At 44.5% G+C, this 27,049-nt stretch overlaps 1 long non-coding RNA gene across 1 annotated transcript; it reads left to right on the top strand.

Moving 5' to 3' along the window:
• Window positions 1–690: 690 nt before the first annotated feature.
• LOC111767647 (uncharacterized) lies at window positions 691–7,186 on the top strand. Its single transcript, XR_011424356.1, has 5 exons — window positions 691–919; window positions 1,334–1,530; window positions 3,014–3,063; window positions 3,862–4,426; window positions 6,874–7,186. It is a non-coding gene; the product is annotated as an uncharacterized lncRNA (long non-coding RNA).
• The last annotated feature ends 19,863 nt before the right edge of the window (window positions 7,187–27,049 follow it).

The following is a 27,049-nucleotide window of genomic DNA, read 5'->3' as shown; positions in this document are numbered from 1 at the left end:
TCTATCTATCTTCATCATCATACTCGTCTATTATATGTCTATATCTATCATCTATATCTGTTTATCTATCTATTTTCATCATCATCATCATCATCATCTATTTATCACCTATCTATATCTATCTATCAATCATTATCTCTATCTATCATCTCTATCTCTCTATCTATCCATCTATCTAATCTCCATGTCTGTTTTACAATACACTTTTGGCTGAGTTTTCCCCCAATATTTTCTTTCCACTTGGTGGGAGTTTCTGCAGAGGGATAGCCTCTCTCTATTTATAGGTGTTAAAATCAAGTTTGGCTTTCCTCATTCCATTCCTCCTGCTGGCACATTCTTACATACAATGTAGAGAAATGACAAATACACAGATAGTTAGATAATATAATGTTATGAGCTGATAGGACTGTGGAACAAAAATCACGGTGAAAGGGTGGAGGAGACTGAAGGTGATGTTTTAGACAGAGTGGTCAGGGAAGACTTCTTGGAGGAGGTGGCATTTGAGCAAAGGCTTGCATGAAGTGAGGGAGCCAGTCATGTGGATATCGGCTGCAAGTGTGTTCTGGGCTGGTGGGACAGCAAGCACAGAGGTGCAGAGGCTGAAGTGGAGTTGGTGGGTTCCAGAAATATCTGAGGCAAGGGTGGCTGAAGCAGAGTGAGTCATACAGGATGACGTCAGAAAGGAAAGCTGGGTCCAGATCAGCGCGGGTCTTGTAGGATGTGGCCAGGACTTAGTCTGCACGTGGGGAGGGACCAGCAGAGGGATCCCTTTAGTCAGGGAGGGATGTGATCTGACTTTCCCTGTACAAGAAGCACACTAGTTCTGAAGCAGATGGAGGAGAAGAGAGGAAACGTGGAGGCTCTTATGGTCCAGTCAAAAGATGGCAGTGGCTTGTGCTACAGTGTTGCAACAGTGATGGTAAGAAGTGGCTGGGTTGGGCATGTGGTTTTTGTGTTTTGCGTGAACGTGTCCATGTGCGTGTTTTATGGAGAGGTTTTCTGCTGCGGCTACCGCTAGTGATGGGGTCTGTGTGTGCGTGTGGATGTGAGTGTGTGTATGACTGTGAGTTTTATGGAGTGGCTTGCTGATGGTGGGGGTGGGGGTGGCAATGGTGTGTGTGTGTGTGTGTTTGTATGCAAGGGAGAGCGAAATGCGACTGGACTTGAAATCCTGTCCTAGGGTAGGATAAGAACGGTTCAGTCAGGGCTAGAGTCAGTCCAAGTAGGCTTGATATTCACAAATCCAGAGAAATAAAAAAACTCCTCACTTCCCCAACAATATAAATTCAGCAAATGGATAAGCTGATTCTATTTTTGTTTCTATTCAACACAGGAACAATTACAGTGAAACACATTGGAGAAAGTTATCCAATCTCCAAGTTTGCTAATTCTGCTTCTAAAATAGCTCTAAAGTCTTCACTTGCTCATGGCGGGGATAATTAAAACTAGTGAAGTGAAGTCAGGGATGTGCATGCGAGGCTGCGCAGAGAGAACCTGACGGTGATTACAGACGCCATGGCTTCTTTCAAGGTAATTGTGGAGCGACCTCTTCTTCACTTGTAGTCACGGAGGCAAGGAGCCATTTTCGTGAGGCTGGTAAACAGGGGAGCCATCCACATGCTACGTTTTAGAATTTAGAATTCATCATTACATTTGAAGAGTTCTAGGATTTTACCTGGTGGTTACAAATGACTAAGCTTGAGACATCATATGTCTGAATACTGGATTTAAGAGATGAGATGCTAGCTAAGGAGGGACAAGAGGGATGGAGGAAGAAAGAAACTCATTTATGTATTTATGGTATAAATATTTATTGAGCACTTATGTACGAGACCCTATTGGCTCCGATTGTGTTCAAAGCACTGAGGAAACAGAAACGAAATAGACATGGTCTCCCTTCTCATGCACTTGTATTTTAGTTGGGAGAAACAAAAACAGGACAAATCTGAGTTGGTAATAAGCACATGCCAGAATAAAAATAGGGAATGGCAGAGGAAGCTGGGCGGTCAAGGAAGCCCTCTCAGAAGTTGTGACTTTTAAGCTGAGATTCAATGACAAGAAGGAGACGAACAGCTAAAAATGGAAGGGAGAGCATTTGATGCTAAAGGAACTCTGAGCACAAAGGCCCGATGGTGCAAAGAGACACACGTGCGTGAGCTGGGAGGTCACGTGGCCGATGCAGAGTGAGGAAACACGAGAGTGGACACAGTGAGGCTGGGCTTTGGGAGGGAAAGGAGTTTGCAAAGAGAGACCATTCGAAGCTTTCTGACTGGGGAAAAACAAGATCTGTTTTGTTTTCTAAAACTTTCTTGATATTGTGAGAATAGGCTGTGGAGGGAAGCAGGAGGACCAGTGAGGAGGCTCCAGCAGTCGCCCAGTTGAAAGATGATGGCGGTGGAAGAGAGGGAGAGAAGCGAGGAGCTAGTCATGGGTTTGAAGACGGAGTTGCCATGGAAACTACCTAAGTGTCTGTCAACGGATGAATAGATGAATGAGATGTGCTTATATATACACAAAGGAATATTATTTAGCTGCGAGAAAGAAGAAAATCCTGCCATTTGTGACAGCATGGATGGACTTTGAGGACATTATGCTAAGTGAAATAAGTCAGACAGAGGAAGATAAACACTGTATGATATCACTTCTACGTGGAATCTAAAAAAGCTGAACTTGTAAAAACAGAAAGCAGAATGATGGTTACCATGGGCTGGAGGTGGGGGAATTGGGGAGAGGTTGTCTAACGGCACAAGCTTGTAAGGAGGAGATAAATAAGTCCTGGAGAGCTAATGCGCAGTATAGTGATTATAGTCAACAATGCTGTATTATAATCATCAAACCTGCTAGGAGACTAGATCTTAATTATTCCTACCACAAAAAGAAATGATAGTCACGTGACACAATGGACGTGTTAGCTAACACTACAACGACAATGAAATTGCAATATATAAATGTATCAAGTCAACATGTCACAAGTTACGCAATGTTTTATGTCAAATATATTTTTTTTACAAAGGTGGAATTTCTGTGTTTTGCTGATGAGAAAAAGAAGAATCAAGATGGCTTGTAAGTTTTTGGCTAAATGGCTTAGCAATGGTGGTGCCATGTACAACAAGGGCCAATAGTTGGGAGAAGAGCAGATTGGGAGAGGTAGTTAGTTCCCAAGTCTGGGCTTGGCTGTGTTAAGGCTGAGATGCCAATTAGGTATTCAAGTAGGGAAGTGGAAACAGCGAGCGATGGTGATTCAGAGTGATAGAGACAAAGGGGGCAGAAAGGGAGAGTGATAAGGCAAAGATGTTAAGGTTCCTCCAGTCTTTTCTAAGCACCTGGAACACTTTCCCCCTTGTATTCGTGCTGCAGGACCCAGGGTAGAGGCTTGGGTCAAACTCCTGTCCTATTTTTCTCAAAAAACCCTCTAGCTCCTTCCTATTGAACTCTAGTTCAGTGCGTGGCTTGGACACCCTACAAACCTCAGTTCAAATCTAAAAATTGCCACTTACCAGATGTGGGATATTGGGCATGTAATTTAACCTATCTGAGCCTCAGTTTCCTCATCCATCAAATGGGAACAATAAGACCTACCTCCTGGGGTTATTGAGATGACAATAGCTAGCCTTCATTGAGCATTTAGCACATTATGGAGAGAGAAGAGACTTTTCCACGTTTCCATCACTAGCCGGAGTCCGAGGTGGTATTCAGACTGGGGTAGTCTGACTCCAGAGCGCAAGCTCCATTTCTTCTTTTTGGCATATTATTTGACTCATAGTTAGGACTCAAAATGCAAGAGCTGCTTGTTTTCCTGTGTCTTGTTTTCATTACGGTGTCATATTGTAAAACCCATTTACCAGTCTACTTTCCCATCAGGCTCAGCAATTCCTCAAGAGCAGGGGCTGTGACTATTTGTGGCATCTCCGATGCCCTGCACAGAGTGTGGCCTTCAGCAGGTGTGCAGTAGATGTTGCTTAAAGGCAAACACGAGGGCAGGACAGCCAGCGGGAATTGCTTTGTCTGCCTGCAATACTTCCAACGAAGTGGACTCCTCTGTGTTCGAGAGAAGGCACCCTCCTTTCCCAGATGGAACGACCTTCCCAGTCAGCAGGAGGGGAGGCAGACATCGGAAAAAATAGCTCAGCAAGTTCTTCCGCCCCTGAGCTTCACCCTCAGAGAAGGAAGTGTATCCTCAAAACAGGAATTAAAGCGATAAGTTGTATTTGGCATCCGCCAAGTGCCCACACAAGTGCTAAACGCAGCAGAAGGGAGGGGAAAGACTCTGAGGCAGAACAGGAGACTTCTATTTCATTCTGCTTCCAGCATGCGAGACAGTGAGTGTGTCGTGGGCAGGACAATTAAACTGAAATATGGCCCAGCTAAGCGTAAGAGCTGTTCTAATGGGAAGGTCAAGAAACCCGACGGCAAACCTTTCAGAGAGGTAGGCGGAACGACGTCCTTGAAGTGGGGTCTAATTAACCTGGCCGTGTCAGTTTCAGAGCTGGGGGCTGGCCTCAGAAACCTCAAGTCCCCAGGCTCTAATGAGACGGTTATTTAATAATAAGAGAAATAGTCACTCGTGGTTTATAATAGCTTTGCAATCAGTACAAGCCTCAGCCCGCACATCATTTCATATGAAAATGATGGATTGCATCTGTCTGCATCCCTTTCCTCGGAATGTGAATGTCCATGAGCGTTGTGCTAGTTGTGGGGGGTCTAAGGGAGGGGAGGGGGCAAAGCCGTGGCTGTCCCCCCTTCCCACATCTGCTGAGGTCCCTCAAGCACTTCAGAGAAGAAGCTGATTGTCCTGAAGCAGAAAGGAGAGCAAGCGAACGCCAGGAGCAGGCATTGCCTCTAACAATAGCTCCTGGTACTTAGTGATGAGGGAGCACAGAGCCTGGGAGGAGGGAAAGGAAAGCTCAAGAGATGCACCTGCTCCTTAGAAGGAAAGAGCAAAATGTCCCTGAGGGCCGCTCGGGGGAGACTCAGCCACCTGGTACTCGCTACATTTTGGAGGCGTCTGTTGCTATGAATCTCAGACTCGAAGTCCCCTCTCCTCCTACATATCACTGCACCCCTGCTGGGATCGATGTGGGAGTGAGGGGATGGGAACACTCTCTGAGGATGCCTTGGGGGACCCCGAATCCATTTGGCCTGGATTCTAAGCTTCTCCTCTTCCTGCCTCTTTCCCTTCTCTCCTACCTCACCCCATCCACACCACAGACTTAAAGCCATTTCATATCATAGAATTTTATACTATCCAGGGACTTTAAAATCTGGTTCAAGTTCCCATCTAGCGCTTGAACTTGAGGAACTTGAGAGGGGTCTTCATCTTTTGCTTGACTACTTATAAGGTGGGATTCTTAACCAGGGCTAATTCTGCCTCCCCGGGAACATTTGGCAATATCTAGAGACATTTTCGGTTGTCATGACTCAGGGAGGAATGCTACACTACTGGTACTGAGTGAGGAGAGACCAGGGATGCCCTTAAGCCTTCTACAGTGCACAGGGAAACCTCTTACAAAGAATTATCTGGCCCCAAATGTCGATAGTGCCAAGGTTGAGAAACCCTTCTTTGGGATGGGGCTCACCTCCAATCTCTACCACCTCAAGTAGTCCTGTTTGCTTTCTGGGATTCCTAGTTAGGATAAGAAACAGGTGTATAAGAGGCAGGTGGCTTTGGTATAAACGTAGATGGAGAAAGTCAAGATGACACAATTCTGAGTATTGGCAATGGGATTTAAGAAACTCCTACCCATGATGCAAGAAGGTTGGGACAAGATCTCCAAAAACAATTCCAAGGCAAGGATCCAAATGACACAGAATCTCTGGGAACACAGTTGGTTCCAAGGATTGGAAGTCAATATCCGAAGTCAGAAATGCAGCGGACATTAAAATAAAAAAAGCGGAGACAGGAAAATGCAGCTTTTCCCTGAGAATGCACAATAGAAGGAATGCAAAATGAAATGATGTATATATCATTAAAAACCAGGGTTTGGAGGTGGGGGCTAAGGAGCAGGAAATGGCAAATGAAAATGAGTTGTATGGGAGCCATAATTACTGATTTATTATCTGTTAAATGTCCCTGACATTCTTTCGTTCTCTCTCTCAGAGGCCATCTTTATTGTTGTGTTTTGGTGAAGGTAAAAATTTATTAGTAGCAGTATGAGATTTCCCCTTGCATTCTTAGAGGGGAAGTGGTCTTCGGTAAGATGGAATAAAGAGATTGAGGTCTCATTAGCATAATAGAGACAAATATATTATGCTCAGAGAAAAAGTCGGTATGAACAAGAGAAAAGAGTGTTCTGAAAAATACTCTTCTAATTATTTTTTTAAAAGAAAGGATTATTTGCTCACAGATCAGTGGTCTCCAAACTCTTTTGATTGTGTGCCCTATTACAGTTTTTTGAGCATTCTTCCACAATATATGTTTGTTTATTTATGTTACGAATATGTACTACTGTATTCATACAGTACATATCTTATAAAAAAGACATAAAACAAGAAATTAGAAAGGAAATGACAGATATTTTCTTTATGTACCCCAATAAATTGTCCTGCCCAACATCAACCACTAGTGTTCACGCTCTCCTCTGAGTTAAAACTTTTCATTTAACCTTCATAATGACCCAAACAGGTAGGAACAATTGTCATTTCCACTTCACAGAGGAAGAAATGGAGGCACGGAAAGGTTAAGTAACTTTCCCAAGATCTCACAGGTAATAAGTGGAAGATCAGGGATTCAGACTGGCTCCAGAATGTCTTTTCTAACCACTGCACTAGACTGCCCTCACTTGAGGTCAATGAAAGGCGTGAAGCCTTTTCCCATGACAGAGGAAGGAATCAGGCATGATGTTCAGAAGCTGAGGACTTTGTCTTTCGTGCTAGAACAAGACACTGGCAGTGGGAGAGTCAAGACCAAGAGTCTGAGGGTAAGGAGAGGAGAAAGAGACAGAAGCTAGAGAAGAGAAAGACTCCCAGAAGCTCCCAGAGGCTCCCAGAGGTGGACCTGGATTGGATTGAAAGCCATTTTGAAGGGAGAGGCAAGGGCATCTTTGCACCCTCTGCTCTGCTTCTTGAGTGAACAAGACTCTGTCAGATTGTTCTCTTTCTGGTAACAATCTGGACCTGCAACCTCTTCTGGATGCCAGACAAGATGGAGGGGTCACGATAATAAAGACTTTCACGAGTTTTCTCACAACGTTGGCACCCTGATTTTTTTTGTGTTTTGTACATGGTTTTCATGTCCTCTACTTCATCCCTACTACCATGGAGAGCTCCAGAAACCACATCCTCGAGATAAGAGAAGGCAACACTCTTCCGTATTCACACAACTCGTGTTTTGTATACAAACCTTCACAGGCCCTTTCAGTGTCTTAAGCAACTGTATAGCTAGAGTTAGAGCAGATGGGGGTCTTGGCACCATGTGGTACGATCCGCTTCTCCTAAACGAGGAGTAGGCAGAGAACAAGGTACGTGACTGAGATCCTATCAGGCAGCCAGCTGGGGGCAGAGATCCAAGGGTGGTGCCTGGACCTCTGGGCTGCCTGGCTCTCTGCATGCAAACAGATCAAGCTTGAAAAACATCTTTCAGGTCAAATGTTTTACAAGGATGAACTCGGCTCAGGGTCAGGGGGAAGGTAAATTTTTGTTTTCTCTTAAGTTGTCGGGCAGCTTGATTAAATCAAAGCATGATTATAATGAGGGTCCCTAATATGAGCTGAATTGTGTCTTTCCAAAATTCATACGCTGAAGCCCTAATTCCCAGGCCCTCAGAATACATTTGGAGATAGGAGATGATAGATAAAGAGGTGATTAAGTTAAAATGAGGCTGTTAGGGTGGGCCCTAATCCTATCCAATTCTTATGGTGTCCTTATAAGAAGACGAAATTTGGGCACATAGAGCGACATCAGAGATGCACACACGTGGAAAAGATTAGGTGGGGACAGAGGAGAAGGCGGCCATTTGCAAGCCAAGGAGAGAGGCCTCAGAAGAGATGAACACTGACACCTTGATCGTCTTGGAGTTCTAACCTCCAGAACTGTGATAAAATGAGTTTATGTTGTTTAATCCACCGAGTCTGTGCTATTTTGTTACGGCAGCCCTACAGACGAATCCAGTCCCCTTCACTTCGCATAGTAATAACAGCAGTAGCTAATATCTGTCTTCAAATGAATTTCTCGCTTCATCTCCATAAAAACTCTGTGATGTAGTTGCAATGATTAGCTTCTTTTCATGAAGAAGAAACTGATACTAATAGAAGTTAGAATGCAGCCAGGCTTGTGGGAGTTCCAAAGCCATGCTCTCCATTATTCCTGGGGTTACCGTGGTGATAACTGGGAAGGAGTCATCAGGAATGCTCAGAGTAAGGAGAGGATGCTGCTGTCTCACTTCCTGTTTTACAGGAAGTGGCAAAGAGCAACAGAGGGAAGTCAGATTCCATGTCAGAAGTCAGGGCCGTCAATCTCATCCTCCCCATTGGCCTCAGTCTCACGCCAACTGCCTTCTTTTGAACCACTAGTCACTTCAAGAAATATTTTTAGCTCCTACTATGTGCTGAGCACCCAGCTGTGCACTGGGGCTCCAGCAGTGAACACAACAGACACGGAGGACCTTGTCCTCATGGTCCTCCACGTCCACATGGAGCATATGGTCTAGGAGCATTGTCAGTTTCTCCCTCTGAACTCTCCAAGTTCTTAATTCTCTTCTTTCCTCTAATTAGGGAACAGAAAAGAGACAGCAGGCCTGCTTCTTTGAGCGTTTTTCTTTCTTTCCATCTTCTGACAGCCATACTTCACGTCTGACAGGGGAAATGATTCTTTTCGACAGTGACAAATTTATGAGTTTTGACTGTTTGTGAAGTTCCCTAATTAATTCTTTATAGACTTCTACTGGCAACTGAATTCATGTTTTGAGTTAAAAAAGGGAGTTCAGATGAATTATCGTTGAACATTCTGCTCCCTTTGGAGAGCTCACACTCCACATATATGCTGTTAATCTCCCTGCTTACGAGCGGCACCATTTGTCTTGTAGTGACGCACAGCAGGTGGTTACCATGGCATAAGACAACAGCGTTGGCATTCACTCTGTCGTCACTGGACCCCCAGGGCATCTCCTGAGCAACCTGGCAAGGGCTGCCAAACCATCTATACTCCCTCAGCACCACAACGGTTCGTTTTAAATTTTTTGTGGGTGGCCTGAGATTTATATCTGATCAAGAGCTTTATGTGGCTAAACAAATCTAGAAAAGGAGCTACAGTGACAGAAAGAGAGGAAGAGAGAGAGAATGAGGGAAGGAGAGAGGGAGGGAATGAAAAGAGAGAGAGGAAACAGAGATACACACATACACAGAGACTCAGGGTCAGAAATATAGAGATAGAGAAAGGAAGAGAATCCACCTGAAATAGAAACTGAAAGATCCAGAGATCAAAGGAGATAGGAGAAATAGATAATAATAACAGCTAATATTTATTAGGTGCTTGCTCTTGGCCAGGCACTGTGCTTGGTGTCCCAGGTGCATTATCTCATTTACTCTTCATGACGACTCCATGAGGTAAATGCTGTTATTTTCCTAACTTTTGAAGTGAGAAAATGAGCTCAGAGAGACTAAACAGATTGCCAAGGTCGCATAGTTCTGAAAGTGTGGAGTCAGTCTGCAAGTTCAGGCAGACAGACCCAGAGGACGTGCTTTTAATTACTATGGTTCAGAGACAGAGAGACAGAGCGGGTACGAGAAATATAAAGAAGAGAGAGGGAATGAATGATTTAAAGGGAGACACAGAGTGAGACATGAGAGAGTCTGATGAAAAGACAGAGAGAGTTAGAGAACTATGTAGAAAGAGACTGGGATAACTAACGCATGCACGCAGAGAAACACAGAGAAAGGCAGAGACAGAGAGACAGAGGGAGGATTCTTGCAAAGAAGACACTATCCTTTCTTGTAAGAGGAAAATATCTGGAAACAACGATAGCATGCATTGTGTGATTATCATGTGCCAGACGCCAGTAGGCATTGTTTCCTCTTTTTCATTCAGCTCCCATTATCATTTGCGTTCTAGAAATGCTGAAACACTAAATAGCTGGCAGTGGGACACACAGTCCATTTTTGGAGGTGCAAGTATCTGACTTGAGAGCCCCGACCCCACAGTATGCGTTTTGCTCCGTGGTTCTCGGGGGTGGGCAGGGGAGCCAGGGAGATGCAGCGGGACGGTTTGTGGGAGTGTGGTGGGTGATGGAGCAGAAGGAGGAATGGAAGCCTGGAGGTCATATGAATTCCTCTTACCCCTACAGAGGCCAAGCGGAGCTGCATGCCGTTCTTGGGCTTTGCTGGTGGCTGGTAACCAGAGAGCTCAGGGGCCAATGACTGCCTGGAAACCCAGACTGTTGACCATTTTGTGTCTGACATCTCATTTACTCGTTACAACAGGCTTATGCATTTGGGGTATCGTCCTTATTATACAGATAAGGGAACTGAGGCACAGAGAGGTTAACTACCCTACGTTTACTCAGCTTGTAGGTGGTAGAACTGGGACCAGAGCCCAAGCAGCCTCCATCAGGGGCCCTTGGCCACAGGCCCACACTGAGGCCACAGAATGGGACCAGCACGAAGAGTGTGCAGACCCTGGAGCAGCAGCAGCCCTTCCGAGCAGCCTGTCTGGCCCCATTTGCAAGGAGACTCTGGAGAGCGTGGGTGTCCATGACGTGAGCAGGTCAAATGCCTGGGAGTTTTAGTAAGGAAAACAAATCTAAATTAATCAGAGCGCAAACACTAGGAGATTCCTAATTCCCTACCACGGGCAACCAAGCAATGCTGATACCTCCACGAGTTTTGTCCCCCATCATCCTTGACACCAAGTGCAGTAATTAGGCATTGCCCAACAGTTTCCGGGTTAATTCCGTTATGCTGAATCCATAACGCTGGGGCTCAAAGGACAGGATGTGTATTTGACATTGACTGGAGCCATAATCAATCAAAATATCCCTATCACGGGGTCAACATGGGGTTTGGAAACACAACAAGACTGTCATCATCAAAAACAAGAGTGGGTTGCAATCCCAAGCTTCATTAATAGATAAGAACATCCTAGGAAGGAAAGATAAGGTGGGAGGGTAAGAGCTTGGGCTGCGGAGTGGGACAAACCTGTTTTTGAACTTACTGAATCCTGTCACTTAACAGCTGTGTGATCTTCAGCAAATGACGAAACTTCTCTGAAATGCAAGTTAGTTTCATATCTTGCTCTTTTATCATCACAGGAGGCACAGAAGCTACTTGAAACACAGTCCTTGAACTTGTGCAAATAGGCAATTATCTACTTGACTGTGGAGGTGAGGACAACACCAGGATTTTCCCCAAAGGTTGGAAAAACTGGTGTGGAATAGACGGGGCTTTCTGGATTAAGCACCACCTGACCTGTCATCATCATCATCACCATCATCATCGACATTGTCATCATCATCATCGTCATTGTTGACAGCACTACCGACCACCTCTTGAATATTAACTATGGGCCAGCACGACACTAAATGATCTGCATATTTTACCTTTATTCCTCAGAGCCACCCTGAATTATTGATCTCATGTTCTACAAGTGGAGCCTGAAGCTCCAAGATGTAAGATACTTTGCTCAAGATCACAGAGCTGGAAACCAGCGGAGAGAAAATAGCAAAGCTCAGGTAGACCTTGGAGTCCACACTTATTTATTGCTCTTCTCTCTGGTTGAGTTTCTATAATGTTTGTAAGCTTCTTCCCTTTGAAATTGAATTGTACTTTGCCGTTGGCTTCTGTTATAATTTTGCAGATAATTCATCTTCATCACTGGTATCTCTTCAATTGGCACCAGCTTTTCCAACTTCAGCTTATGTCGTTTGTGGTCACAATGTTCTCAGACTCCCTGCCAAGTAGTTAGTGGTGTATAAAAACATGCTTAAGTTCGCCCAGGGATCTTATTCGCTGGATTGTCTTTTGGTAGAGTGACAATTTCCATTGCCCTGGGAGTAAAGGTCTTTGAATTATCAAAAGAGCATGTCTATCCATCGAAGTTGCATGTAATTGACATCAACACGCTGCTGTTTCTCCTCAGAAGAACGTTTTCCTGATTCCAGTAACAGAAGACCTCAGTGGAGAGGTCCCTCCGCATTCGTTAAGAAGATTCTCTTGTTTTTCAAGAACAAAGCTCAACTTGAATCATCTTGAGCAAGAAGCAATTTGTTGGAAAGATCCTGTGGATCTCAGAGAATCTAAGGAAATGTTGAATGACCAGGCTTCAAAAGAAAGATAGGGGAGAGGCATGGGCTGCTCTAGGGACCCAGGTAAAAGGAGTTTATGGCTCATTCCTCTTGAGTTTTGCAACTAAGTCCCCAAAGCTGGGGTGGGTGGACTTCTGCTTTGGATCTGCCAGTATTTCATACTTACCCTCAGTCATGTGCTGGAGCCTAACTTTCACCAGTTCACTAGAAGCAATTATTAAATTTTCAGGAAAGTTGTGAATCAGTTGTTATACCATTGGTAACTTCAAATCAGCCATGGCGGGAGTATTTACACCATGGGAACTGGCAAATACTACAAATTAGGGTGTGCTTAAAAATTTCTTAGAAAGGTATTTTATCAGCTCCCCCCCCCCAACTATAGACTATACACGCATTAATAATCCAAAGTCATGGCTAAGACAATGACTTTTGAAAAATGAGTTAACCGTGTGAGGTGACGGATGTGTTAGTTATTTTGATCTTGGTAGTCATTCCACCATGCGTATATACTGATCCAATCATTACATTATACACTTTAAATATAGTATACAATTATATTTGTCAATTATTCCCAATTATTCTTCAATTAAAAAAAGAAAATAAACTTCGAATCAGATTGTGGGTTTGATGTCTGGCTGCACTACCTCCTTGCTTTGTCATCTTAAGCAAATTTCTTGGCCTGTCTGAGCCTCAGTTTCCTCACCTGTAAGATGAGGACAATAGTTCTACCCTGAAGAGAGTCTATATGAGGACTAAGTAAGATAAGCCATGGAAAGTGCTCTGTACACGTTAGCTATTTTCCACACTGCTTTGCAACTGTCCACCTATTTGTTTAGTATTTTCTGAGACCTCAATGCCCTGCACAGTTCTTGCTAATAGTAAGCACTGAAATTCTTGATGAATGGATGAAGGAAGAAATGAAGGAAAGAAGGAAAATGAGACCATGGGAACTACGCCCATTTTGGCTTACTGGCATGTCCCCAGCATCTAGAATTGCATCTAACACATAGTAGGTGCCCAGTGACGATTTTTTGAGTGAATGCATAGATGCATAAACCCTAAATCCTCTTCTGGACCACTTTATGTTCTTCTCCTTAATGTCAAGTGGATGTCTTCCTCTCATATATATTCCATTCATTATTCATGTTTCTATTCTTTAAATAACATGAATCATTTCCTGACTTTGCATGACAATCTTTTAGATATTTGAAAGAAGTCATCTCTTCATGTGTTTATTTCTCTGAGAGGAGATTTCCAAGGACTCAGTACAGAGGGGAAAGGACGTCTCTGTCTGTTAGGGTCAGACTTAGCAATGGTGTCCTCCTGGCTTTGCAGACCTGGGCTTCCAATGTCACATCTCCGGATACAGAGCTCCTACATTTTCCCATTTCATCATCTTCCCCAAGGTCCAATCTTGGGACCAGGGTGGGTGGACCTATAGAGGTTTTTGGTCTTAACCACCCTCTGAATCTGGATCTGAACATACAACCGCCCCATCCTCTGTGTCCCAGCACAAAGAGCTAAGGAGCCTTTCTTGACAAAGCTCTAATGGAGAGATTTCCCAGAAATTAATTGATTATTAGCCAGAAAAGATGAAAGTAAGCTGATAAACATAATGGCTTGTGGGGAGGGGCTGTCAGCTCCCAGCCTGTGATATGCCAGGACCTGTCCCCTCACTGGAGTGTGCTTCCAAGGGTCTCTTAGAAACTTGGAAAGCCCAAGACAAGGCTGGTTCACAATGCTTGGGGGTATTTAATATCCTCATCAAGTCTCTTGATGTCTTCAAGGAGAACATTTCCAGTCAGCTTATATGGATTCCAAAGTCCCTCTCTGCACAAGCACAGCATGGGGAGAACTTCGGATCATTCTTAGCAGACTCACATCTTCTTTATATCTCTCATGGTGTACAGCACCTTTCCTGATTATTTCCATCTTTCCAGGGCCAGGAAAGACTTTGGCTTTTGAGGACCCATTTTAAAGAAAAAACAAACTTTTACAGACTAGGAAGCAATCTAGATCCTTATCAGGGTCATAAAGTGATACAGGCAAAAAGAACATTATTAGGAACATACTCAGACCATTAGGATGGGACAAAAGGAAAGTGTGTATGCAGCCTCTGGGTCATCAAAGGTCATCAAACGGATTCCCTTGAAGTAATTTTTTAATCCCAGTGGAGAGTCCTCACCGAGTGCCTCCAGCTGAGCTAGGAACCTCCACTCCAGTTTTCTTGTCTGGTTACAGGAACCCAATGAGGGTCACATGACTGTCTCCATTTTACAGATCAGGAAACTGAGGCATAGAGAGTTTAAGTAACTTTCCAAAGACACACAGCCAGCACATGGCAGAGCCAGGCTTTGAATCCCGGTGTGTCTGACTCCCAAATCCACATTCTTTCTCCTCTTCCTGGCTGCTTCTCTGTAATTTATACATCAACCATGTTCCAGAGAATTCTCTGACTCTTCCGATGAAGACCTGGTGGCAGAATCTACAGGAAAGAAGAATTATGTGCCTTTGCATTCAGATTTTTAAACTCCAGGGAACTCTTTGAGTGATGGTGACTGATCTTTTCTTTTTTGACGCTAGCGTGGGTTATTGGGGAGAACTGAGACACAGGTTTGTGGCCACTGTGCAAAGCTAAGCACATCTGTTATCTCGCGTGGGAAATGGCCCCGTCTGCTGTCAAGCCCAATGTTCTCTAGGCGTATTTTCCAGGGAAGCGACCTCCACCTCCAGAACACAACCTGAGTGCACAGAAAGCCACTCAGGACGTGTTTCCATCCAATGTTTAGAGATGGCGACATGACTGTACATGCTCCCTTGAGAGTCTGATGGAGAATTGGGGCTCACTAGGGTGAAAGAGAAACTGCCTGACGGGGACAAGATGAAATCATTCATCTTCACCTTCTGGATGGGGAGCCGGGATTCAGCACATGGTTAACGCTCGTTAAATTAACTAAGCATGGAACTTGCGCGCTAATTACATAAGGGCTGCACGCCTTCCACGTAGCCGGACGAGACGGATCCCCGAGCTTCCTTTACTAGCCGGGAGCCATAGTGGCTAATTGACGCTTATCTTGCAGTGTCTCTCTCTGCAGGGAAAACTGTCTGCAAATTCCACATCAGCCCAGACTCGCTATTCTGCTGCTATTTATTCTTGATTTGTTTGCTAGAAACAATCCGCCTAAGGAGGGGGGAGTTTTTTTTTTTTTCCAAAAAACAAACTTGCAGGGAATTAGGCTGCAAAGCTAACATCAGCCTGGACTAATTTTCCGGACGTAGTATCTGGTGTTTACCGTGTTAGGTCACGAAAGCGCAGCAGTGGAATTCAAACCCAAACGCGGATTTGTGCGTAGGTGTCAGATTTTAGGGATGGAAGGCTTTCTGCCTGTGTTACTTCTTCCACCGCTTCCAAAGCCTTGAGATTTCATGGGATTTACTTATTTACTGGTGCTCTTGCCCTGTTCCAGATTGGACTGGAAACTGTCATGTGATGTGTGGGAATCTCCCTGCACCGGCTCACAGGAAGCAGTTGTTACATTGTCAGGAATTTGGTGAGTCCGTTGATAAACCATGGGTAGTTTCAAATGGGTCACGGTGGGAGTATTTACACCATGGGAATTGGCGAATGCTACAAATTAGGGTGTTTAAATTTTTGTTGGACGGGGGGGTTTCGTAACACCCCCCACCCACTGTAGACTATTCCTTCACTAACTCTCCAGCGTTGTGTTTAAGAATATGAGCTTTGGAATCAGTCTGTGAATTTGATATCTGGCTTTGGGAATAGTCAAAAATGGGCTTTGAGGATTTTAAGAATGGGGATTTACATCTGGTGCTGTCATTTAACCACCCCAGGCCCTTAGGCAAATTGTTTAACTTTTCCAAGACTCCGTTTCCTCAACTGCTATGAGGGCATAAAGACTTTGTAGGGTTGTCACGAGTTCAGAATGAAATAAGTGCCCAGAGCTGCCTCTGACTGCCCGGCGCTGTTTCTGGGTCCTGAAGAATACCTGACGCACACCTGGATCTTGGAAGACGGCTGCTGTGTTGAGAAGGATTCAGAGATTGTACCCACGGGCATCAGGAGCAGTGGGACAATTGACTAGCAATGTCTGTAATGAATGTGGGCATGGGAAGTTTGGAACATGAGGGGTTGGTGCCCCAGCCATGAGGATCAGCATGGACAAAGGCGTGACGGTAATAACTAACGTTTAGCGAACCCTCCTGACATGCCGGGCACTCTTCTAAGTGGTTTACAGTATCTAATATTAACTTGGTTAGTCCTCGTGAGACTCCAATAGAGCAGTGGTTCTCAATCAGGGCTGATTGTGCCACCCCTGCCCCTGGGGAGATTTAGCAATGTCTAGAGCGTTCTTTTGGGTGTTATGACTAGGGTGGGTGGCTGGGTGCTGCTGGCATCTAGTGCACAGAGACCAGGGATGCTGCTCAGCATCCTACAGAGCACAGGGCAGCCCCTCGACAGAGAATTTATCCAGCTCAAAGTGTCGATGGTGCCAAGGTTGGGAAACCCTCAGTATATGAGGCACAGAGAAGCTAAAGAATGTTCTCTGGGTCACTCAGGCAGTAACCTGCTGATAAGGGATTCAGTTTCAAAGTCCATGCTCTCACCCTCTGTGGTTCTGTCTCTTGCATCAATAAGAAAGGCGGTGGGGAGCAGGGAGAGGAAGAAGAGGGATCCAGAGCAATTTCTGGGAAATAAAAGGCGGGTTGCAGCTACAGTGAGTTATTATTGTTAGTTTTTGCTTTGCCTGTACTGACAACAGGCCCCCCCTCCCTATCCCTCCCCCCGGCTGGCTCCTCGGAGCCCTTGCTGAGAGAGTTCAGCTCTTCCTCAAATTCCCTCTGGCACCGGGGTCCTCCTCCCAGCTGCTCCCTGCTCTCCTCCAGCGCTGGCGGGTTAGGACCCCTGAGTGTGATTTGTTTTGACACGCCGCTGTTGCCAACTTTGCCCAGGAAACCGAAGCTGAGAGTTGCTGTGGATTCATGGGAACAAAATACCGTCATTGTGTTTCCCGCCAAGGAGGGGAAGGCTGGTGCCCGCTCTGGTGCCATTTGTAAGACAGCAGTGCTCCCCAGCATCTCCTTGTGGCCGCCAATACTCCCGTTAAGTGCCAAGTGCCAAGTGAGTGAGTCACCTGGAGCCTTTGGAGGTGAGAAGTGGGGGCCAGCCTTTCCCTGGGGCTGCCATGAAGCTCTGAGCCTTTGCTCTACCCATGCTGCTGGGCGAGCAGGTGGTTATGACTAGTTTGCTGTTTTTAATATGAATAGAGGAAGAGGAGGAGGAGGAGGAGGAATGGTATAAAATATGGGCTATGCAACAAGACAGCTTTGACAGCTGTGTGATACTGAGCAAGCTGCTGTACCTCTCTGAGCCTCACTCCTCACCTATAAAATGGTGATAATAATGCCTAATGTAGGGGCTTGTTGTGAAGATTATAACTTGTTAGATATGGACACAAACACAGATATTGCCAAAACCTGAGAGGGCAAAAGCTTTCCTCTCTTTTGAAGGAAACCAACTCCGTTTCTTTTGTAACGGCTGCAGTTTTGAGAAGGATTCAGAGGTCAGGCCCAGCTTCATCAGGAAAGAGTGCCTGATTGATTAGTGATGTCTGTCTTGGGTGTAGGCATGGGGAAGGGAGGTATGTACAGCTGATGTTTTCCTGTAGGCTCAGATGCATAGTAAATAGTCAATGGAAACCAAATTATTGCTATCGTTGGTTATTTAAGTCATGGTAAAGTCAAGGTAAGGAATACTTCTTGTTTGAAGAAGGCTAGAAATCAGAGAAGGAAGAAAAGTTGCTGATTTCTCTTAAATTGGCTGTTCCTGGTGATCAAATGGCTATGCTGCTGAGAGAGCTTTAAGATGTTTTGACAGAGGGTGATTAGAAGCCAAATGATTGGCTGCAATTATCTCCCTCTTGACACCTGTTCTTGCTGTGCAGGTTGGGATAAACGCAGATGCTATGAAGTGATGGAGACCCAGTGTCTCCTGGGATGATGTAAAGGCTGGATGAGGGATCAGCGAGGCTGGCAGGAGGGCTATCAGCTGAGCAGCTGCTCAAAGTGAACCTCTTCTGTCAGCAGTTGGTTTATGGAGAAAGATTTTGATATGAAGAGGAAAAAAGAGAAATACCTATAGTTAGTGAACATGGATGGGTTTTTTCCTCCATTTCCAAGTACCACTGTTCAGGTAAGAACATCCTTTGTTTCCTCTGGGGACCCACTCTTCTCCCATGTCAGGTGTGGGCTCCTGACCCATGTATGGCCAACCAGAACGTTACATCCCTGGCCTCTGGGGTAGGTTTAGGGATGGCCCTGTGATCCAAGTTAGTCTGAGAATTAGGCCCGGGGATTTTTCTGGAAGTACTGCGAAAACAGTTTCTTTCTTTGCATTAGCCTTGCTAAATTGGCACTATCTTATCTTAGAGTTGCTTAAGGCCATTTTCGTCAGTACAAGGGCAGAGCTTGCATGAAAATGAGGCCCAAAACAGACCAAAGTGGAGATGAGAGATGACAAGAAGCAGATTCTTGACGTTACTTGAGCATCTGGATCCAGCCATGCCTGCAGCTCATAACAGCTGGACTTTTATGTGCCTTTGCCTTAACCAATTTATAATTAGTATTTTCGTTGCTGAAAAAAGAGAGTCCTGATAAGTTCTGGCTCATACAATATCCGTGGTCAAAATAGCATTTCGTCAAAGTCAAGCAAACTTTCCTATATTTGTTGGGAGAAGGAAGGTGAAAACTCAAGACAAAGAAACAAGACTGAGAACAATTCTAGTATGTTAACCATGAGAATGATAATTTCCTTAAACCTGATATCCGTCACTAAATAGGCCTGGGCCAGGTAGTGTTCACAGTTATCATTGATCTTAACAGTAATCCCACAGCATGGTTTCCATTTCCAGCTAAAGAAATCAAGAATCAGAGAATTAGTGGTCATGCCCGACCTACACCAGCTGGTTAAGTTACAGAGCTTAAATATAAGTCCAGCTCCGTCTGACTCTAAGGCTCATGCTTTCATCTACACTCTGCATAGCCTCTTGGTGAACACGCTAAAGTTTAAGAATGAGAGCCAGGCACCGTTGGGCCCCAGCATGTGCATTCTCTTTGGAGCGAAGTAACACGCAGGCCTCGGAGATTGGGAAAACAAAAGATTAAGAGAAGAAAAATCTGTGGGCAGGAAGAACAACATCTGCTTGCTTTGATGCATGGAGTTCCTTATATGAAATGGATCAAATGCATACTCTCAGCTGCTGGAATATACAGCAAGGATGGCTGTCTGTAGTCCAACACTTCATCTCAAGTCCCCAAAGGGAACGCCAAGGAAATCCATAAAGGATATTATTACATTTCATCACTCAAGCCGTTCCTGGGGACACCAAGGGAGAGAGGGGACAGGTTTCAGCACATTTTGAGATCAGTTGGAATAACACCCATCAACGTGCCGGAGCAGCTGATAAGTTCCCACGTTGCAGGCTGGCTGGAAACCCTACTGTTCTTTACTCTCGAAAAAGTCTGTCTCAGCCTGCAGCCAAGAGTGCTCCTTGACAGTTAACATGTCACTCATTAGTGAGCCATTTGTCCTGGGCTTGGATGAAAGCCAACCTTTCTTCTTGGAGACCTTCATTAAGCACAAAGCACTCATCTTGAATGGCATGGGGGTAGGGGAGGACGTTTTTACCTTCAACATCATAAATATTTAAAAGTGTTTAAAAAATTAGAAAATACCTGATCCAGTTAATCACTTCTTCCAATTCTATTTCTCACCTGTCTGTAGTTTAAATTCAGGAGAGACAGCGGCTGCAGCTGCTAGCTGCTTATTAAATACTTACAAAGTAGCTGAGACCTTGCCGCATCATTTATATACATTGTCGCCTCACCTCTCGGGACCTTCCCTTATCTACATCCCTCTGCCTGGACTTCCTTTCTCTTGACACGTCTCTCAAACTCCCCTTCCTCCGCATTGTCACCAAATTAGGTTATATTCCTTCAAATTCCAGCCTGGTCTTCCCAGATGAGCTCTCCTATTACACATTGTCTCAGTTCTTGGTGTTTCTCCTAAATAAATGTATCCCTTTGTAATTACATAATTATAATTATGTCATTTTAAAATAAATTTGAAAATTGCTTGTATGGTTATTGACTAACGTCCAACTCTTTCTTTAGGAATTAAGTTCCATGAGAATAAGCATTGTGTCATTTTTGACCACTATGGTGCTCCCAGGGCTCATCAAAGAGGCCGACATGCAGTCCTCAATAAATATTTTGCAAGATTCCTATGAAATAGGCAAATGTTACTAATCAAGTGTTGTCGTTGAGGAAACTGAGGCACACAGAGAAAGTTGAATAACCCGCTGGGACTTGAATCCAGGTCTATTTCACAAAGCTCTGCCCTTAACCATTACGTTCTGACTTCTTCCAGAAGTTGGCCTTCTGTGTGGCAGGGTCCAAAGAGTAAAATGAGGGCTGACGGGCCTGGAGCTCCATATAAATTGGTACGAAAGTTTAACATTCCTTCTTGGACCTAATTATCTCCATGGTATCAGGAATCCTTTCTTCTAGAATTTAAAGTTCATACTCCTTAGATTGGTAACAAGACACCTTATGATCTAGTCCAGGGGTTCTCAAACAGGCAGTTCCCTGGAATCATCTGGAGAAATTTTAAAAAAATACCAATGTCTGTGTTCCACCACCCAAAGATTCTGATTTAATTGGTTTTGGGTGGGACCTGGGCATTAGTATTTTTGTTTATGTTCTCCCAAAGGATTCTAATGGGCAGCCAGGTTGAGAACCAGTGAGCTCGTCTCCACTGACTTCACCAGCCTCACCTCCTGGTGCGTCTCCATATTCCCTCTTCCATCTTCACTTCAATCTCATGCTCCTAAGAATGGTTTCTAAGAAGCTGTGTTTGCTTTTTTCCTTCCATGACCACAGGTCTCCTCTCACAGTGCTCCATGGACATCCTATGCATATTATTTTCATAGCATTTATTACACTGTATTCTAATCCATCACTTTATTATTCTAATTTAATTTTCTTGGTGTCACCCAAGTGGACTGTGATGTAGTTGAGGTCATGGACTGGGTCTTATCCCATGCAATACCCAAAGTGCCCACCATATAACAAATGTTGGACATGAAAAAATGAGTTAAATTAATAAATAAATGAAATGTAGGAGTAATTTCATATTTCTCACCCTTTCCCATTTGAAACACATTTCCAAAAAGTCAAAGAAGATTTCTAATGTCATTAAGGTCAAAGATTTTATTAGAAAAGCTGTCTACTCATTTATTCAAACATAAACCTCAGGGCTCAAATCACCATCTGTTTTCGGAAAGACTATTTGGGGCTATCTGATTATTTAATAAGTATCTGGCCTGGGGACATAACCTAGCCCAGTGGTTCTCAAACTGGCTGCCCATTGGACCCATCTGGCAATGATGTGGTTACCACCTAACCAATTGCTATAAATATCTACACTGTGGGCCCGCTGTGTATCATGAGCTAAGGCATTTCATGCATTTCACGAGTTAACAGAGGAATTTCTCACTGCACATGTCCTGAACCCCAAACATCCCCTTTCTTCCTTTTTCTTACTTCTCATACGTCATCCTGCAGACACATCCAAGAAACCACAGTTGGCTTTCTTTGCAAAAATGGAAAAAGAAAAACTCACTATGAAACACCATATTTTCTGAGGTTTTCTAATTGATTCTTTCTCATCTCCATATGGTAAACACATTCATTCTTCCTTTCATTAAAAAGCGAGAAGGGAAGAGTAACTTTTTTTTAAAAAAATGACTTTTTCAATTGCCGTCTGGCACGAATGTTTTGATGCTGCTGTTTTGAGGATAAGAAAAGGGGTTGAGTGTGGAAACGTATTATTGATTCCTGCTTGTTCTTCAGGCTCATGTACTATTGATTAAAGTCTTCCACAGCGTTAGCCTTTGTTCCCTCATCCCAAGGGGGCAAATTTGCGGAGCTACCAAGAAGCAAAACTCTGGCACGGAGATTTCGATGCTTGGTCAGCCAGCCAGACTGGAGAAGCTCAGAAAATTCTGAGAAGCGGTAGGAGAGGCCTCAGTGGGGAGACGTGAGGAGGGCAGACTGAGCTGGCAGGAAAGTCTTGGATGCTAACAAAACACACTCCCACCCAAGGACTAGGGCATCACTTTCTCTGCACGCGTTTCCGCGTGTGGGTCTGGAGTGCTAGTGTGAGGCACAACTCTGCTCTCCCGTTGCAAGGCAGAAACTCAACTCCACTGGCACAGGCAGTTGGGGCTTTCTTGGCCTGAGTTACCTGGAATGGCAGGGGTGGAGTTATTTGCCTCAGGGACAACTTGCTCCAGGAGTTTGAAGACCCTCAGCCCTCTTCATTTCCCCCCTTTCCCTGTATTTTGACTTCATTTTCTCCCCTTTCAGACGGGCTTCCCCTAGAGTGGGTTCTTCCTTTACAAGACTTTCAAATTCAGTTACTTTCTCTCCTTTCTTGTGACCATACCCCTCCCTCCAGTCCCCAGCACTTCACAGCTTACTGAGGACATTAGTGTTTTAATTGGTGGATCTCGACCTGATCTCTCTCCCTTGGAAGATGATGTTGAAAGAACAACGTCAGGTTCAAGTTCTGCCATGGCCACAAATGAACTCTGAACTACCGGCAGAGCTGCGTAACATCTGTAAGCTTCAGCTTTCTTCTCTTTCTTTGCCCAATTCATATGGCCGAGATGAGGACCTAAGGGGACCACTCATATTGCAGTCTGTTTAGTGATGAGAACAAGATATCTTCCGATCCTCTCCCAACAACTAACCTGGACGTTCAAAAAGAGGCAGTTCTCTGGTTATAAAACTATGAAATCAACATACAATGGATCAGGGCAGAGATAGACAGCAGAGAAAGAGCTCAAGTTTCTAGGCTGGAGAAGACTTAGCTGGAGTTGTTAATAGCTAAAGACAAGGTGTATAAAAAGAACCACTGGTCAGAAATAAAAATGTTATTAAAAAAAGAGTGTCAGGTCACAACCAATCCTGGCAAAGCTAATCAGGACAGACAGAGTCCTCACCAATGGATTTTGAGTATTAGAGCGCAGTGAGAAGGCTCTCATAGTGTGAAAATAGATGCTGTCACTCTGACAGGTCCCGATCCCACGACATGTGGGGAATAAGCCAATGGACTTGCCCCACCTTGCCTTCCACCTTCTGTTAATACACAGTCCTGGTCAGGCTGAGATGAAATGAGCATCCTCCTGCTTGACTGGTACACATGTACTTGCACATCTTTTCTGGAGGGACAATTTGCATTGTGTATCAAAAGACTTAAAAACGTTCTTACCTTGTGACCCCATAATGCCACTGCTGAGGAATTCATTACAAATGGGGATAAAATTTTATACAGAATAGTCACCACAGAGTCATTTATAATAGCAAAAAGTTGAGGTGATCTAATTGTCTGACATGAGAGGGATGGGTAAATCCATTACGGGGCAGTCTTCAGATCAAACAGGGTAACTTTGGAGAATACAAAATGGCATGAGGAAATATTCATAAACTATGCTATCTAAAGATACGTTGCATCATTTTAATCCAAAACCTAAGAAACAATAATGACAAGTGAATACAAGTAAGATATAACGTTTTTATATAATATGATCCAGAACTTAATAGATGATTTCCACTCTGGATATTTAAATGATTTGTTTCTGAAAGTGATTCTCATCTAGTGCCAGATGCCAATGTGTTTGTGTAGGTGTGTTGGTGTAAAAATGGAAGGAAATAACATACTTTTCTGTATTTGCTGAAATTTCCATAATGAATATGGGTTACTTTCACAATAGAGATATATAATTTTCAATTGTGTCATTTCCCTGATTATAAAGCTCTCTGTGACAACCCTCTCCAGGCTCATGATTATTTATGAGTCTTAGAATAATGTACTCTGGCTGGAACGAATTGCTCTCCATCAACAGCTCCTAATTCTCTTCCTACCTACCGTCCTTCAAAAATTTCTAGATTCACTTGAGTTCACTGCCATCTTCCAAACTATACCCTTAGTAGTCATACTTTGTGGTGTTTGCCCTGCCCAGAAGCCGTTGCCCCTTTGCTGAGAAATGCCCTCAAACTCAACAACTGGCCTCCCAGCAGCCATGTTTGTGATGCCAGCCCCCTTGGAGAAGCTCATTGAACGAAGAGCGGTCAGTTAACTCAATCTGGGCCCATCAGATTCACTCTGTTGGGAACTTGGAATTGAACTCAGAGGCAACCATCTTCTGCCTTGTGGGGCAAGAACCAATGGAAGCTTGTCTGCCAAGAAGTGATAAAGCAGGGAAGAAAGACAGAGGATGCTGCAATGGCATCTGAGCCCTCGATTCCAGTTTATGTCCAGTTCTCTGGTGCACTGCCATTAGGGTTCTGTATTCTCATGTTAAATGGGAAGCTTACTTGTTTGGCTTACGTTGGCCTGAATTGGTTACTGTTATACATAGTTAAAGAGACTTAACCTTTATCTACAGCATACTTACATTTTTCTAAGAAAGATGGGGCTCTAGGAAAAGTTATTCCTTTTCTTTAAGCCAGTCTGAATCCCGCTGTTCCTCCAGCCCACCTCCTCTGGAGAGTCTCCCTTGATTAACCCCAGTTCACACTCATCTTCCAGTTGCCCATCATTGCCTCCGTCTGTCCACACATCCACCTACTTCATTGTGTGTTGGCATCTGCTGTGTCATAACTGTGCATTTTGTAAGCATCCTGGGAGCGGAACATTTGTCTTTTTCATTTCTTTCAAATACCACAGCACTTACCTCTCTGCTAGGCAGAAATTAATTTCCTGAATGGGAATAAAACATCAGGGCAATTGTTGGGAACAGTGGCTGGGGAGGACTTCATGTTGACAACCCCACACAAGTCCTCTCTTGCTTTCTGAACACGTATTCTGAAAGTGGTCCCTGGCTGGTGCTTCGGCACACAGGTTGATTCAGCAAGCGCAGGTGGGTACCCGCGACGCAGTGGAGGGAACCTTTAAGAGTGAGTCAGATTCCCCATTTCCTAGCTGTGTGACTCAGGCAAATTATTTAACCTCGCTGAGTCTGTTTTTTAAAATCTAAAGTAGGGTTTTCATTGAGAATTAATTGAAATAATGTATTGTTGAGTGATGCGGTACTTAAGGACGGGGGTTCTGGAGTCAGACTGTCTGGGTCTAAATCATACCCCACCACTTACTTGCTGTGAGGTCTGAGGGAAGTGACCTAACCACCCTGTGGAAGATGGATGTAGTGACAACCCCAATGTATTCAGGCTTCTTCTCTCCACGCCATTAGATAGTCTCTTCTTCAAGGTCTCTGGGATTGGTCATATGACTTGTTTGGCTAATGGGACAATAGCAAATGTGATGGAAGCAGAGAATTGAGAAGTGCTTGTCCCCTCTTGCTGCTTTGGAACACTGGTGCCACGTGAAGTTCAGGCTAGCTGGCTGGATGCTGAGAGGACAGACTACCTGGTCCCCTGGCCAACAGCCTTCCAACCCCCAGACATGGGAGTGAGGTCATCCTTGATCGTCAGCCCATCCACAAGCCAGCCAAAGTTGCATGAGACAGTCCAGCCCAGATCATCTGAGCTGGCCCAGATCAGAGAAACCCTCAATTCACTCACAGCATCATGAGTTAAAGAAATCCTTGATTTTTAAAGCCATTATGGTTGGGGATGTTTGTTAGCTGCAAAAGATAATTGATACACTCTCCACCCCCATTTCTCTCATCTCGATAAATAATAATAGTACAGTTGTTGTGAGAGTTAAATGTGTCAGTATGTGCACAACACGTGCAACACGTCCAGATACTTGGTGCATAAAATGTGTTATTTATCATTACATGGAAGTGCGTCCTGTTTGGGGTGCATAGTAGGTACTCAACGAGTATTCCTTCACTTTCTCTTAAAATGCGTTCATTGACGAATTGAACAGAAGTTCAAGTTAAACCTCAGGCTAATTTTCTTGAACTCTTTTTAGTCTACTAAGAGAAACCCATGGGATTTCCACCAACGATGTTTAAACGAACTTGATCTGCCAAGTGTCCCTTATCTTTTGACAAGACCCTTGAATCAAGCTGTTGAAGAGATTCCGGTGTGATAAATGCCCACCCAGCTCTTTCGTCCCCTCCCCTTGGTGGCAGCTGAGTGATTTGTGTGCAATCACTGTGGGCGTGTTGGCAGCAGGCCTCTGAGACGAGTGGAGGGGAGGTGTCAACACTCCACTATGTTCCTCACGCTAAGTCGTGCTGGGAGAGCGCTCACAATGAGCAAGAAGGAATTTTTTTAAAGATAGGACAAGATATGTATCTTAAAATCAAAGGGAGTCGACAGACAGGAAGCACAATTTTGTTTGTCTGGGCAGATCTGGATATCGGCAGACAGAAGAAATGACCACTGGAAAGCTCAGACTGATGCGAAACTACTCCTTTTCGGCTAACACCTTCGGGGAGATTTACGACACCTTTTGTTTATTTGGTGCCTGTAAAATTCCTCTGTTTCTGAGATTTAGAGTCATGGTTTTCAATTTGCCAAGTGGTTCTTTTCTCCTATGAGGTGTGATGAAGTGTCCAAGAAAAAAAAGGCTCTTCATGAGCCAGGGTGGCGTCCGGAAGAGGATGGCGCTCTCTGTCTGCCCTGCGAAAGACAGCCTCTGATCAGACTCAGCGGGACGACCGGGAGGCAGAAAAGCCCGGAGGTCAAGAGTGTTGTCTCTGCAGTCTGCCAACACTAGCTTGCGGGCTGGCTCTGCCCTTCACTGGTTTTATGACCTCGGCG

The sequence above is a fragment of the Equus caballus genome, chromosome 13 (assembly GCF_041296265.1).
Source record: "Equus caballus isolate H_3958 breed thoroughbred chromosome 13, TB-T2T, whole genome shotgun sequence".
Classification (NCBI taxonomy): domain Eukaryota; kingdom Metazoa; phylum Chordata; class Mammalia; order Perissodactyla; family Equidae; genus Equus; species Equus caballus.
This window is presented reverse-complemented; position numbering and strand designations above follow the sequence as displayed.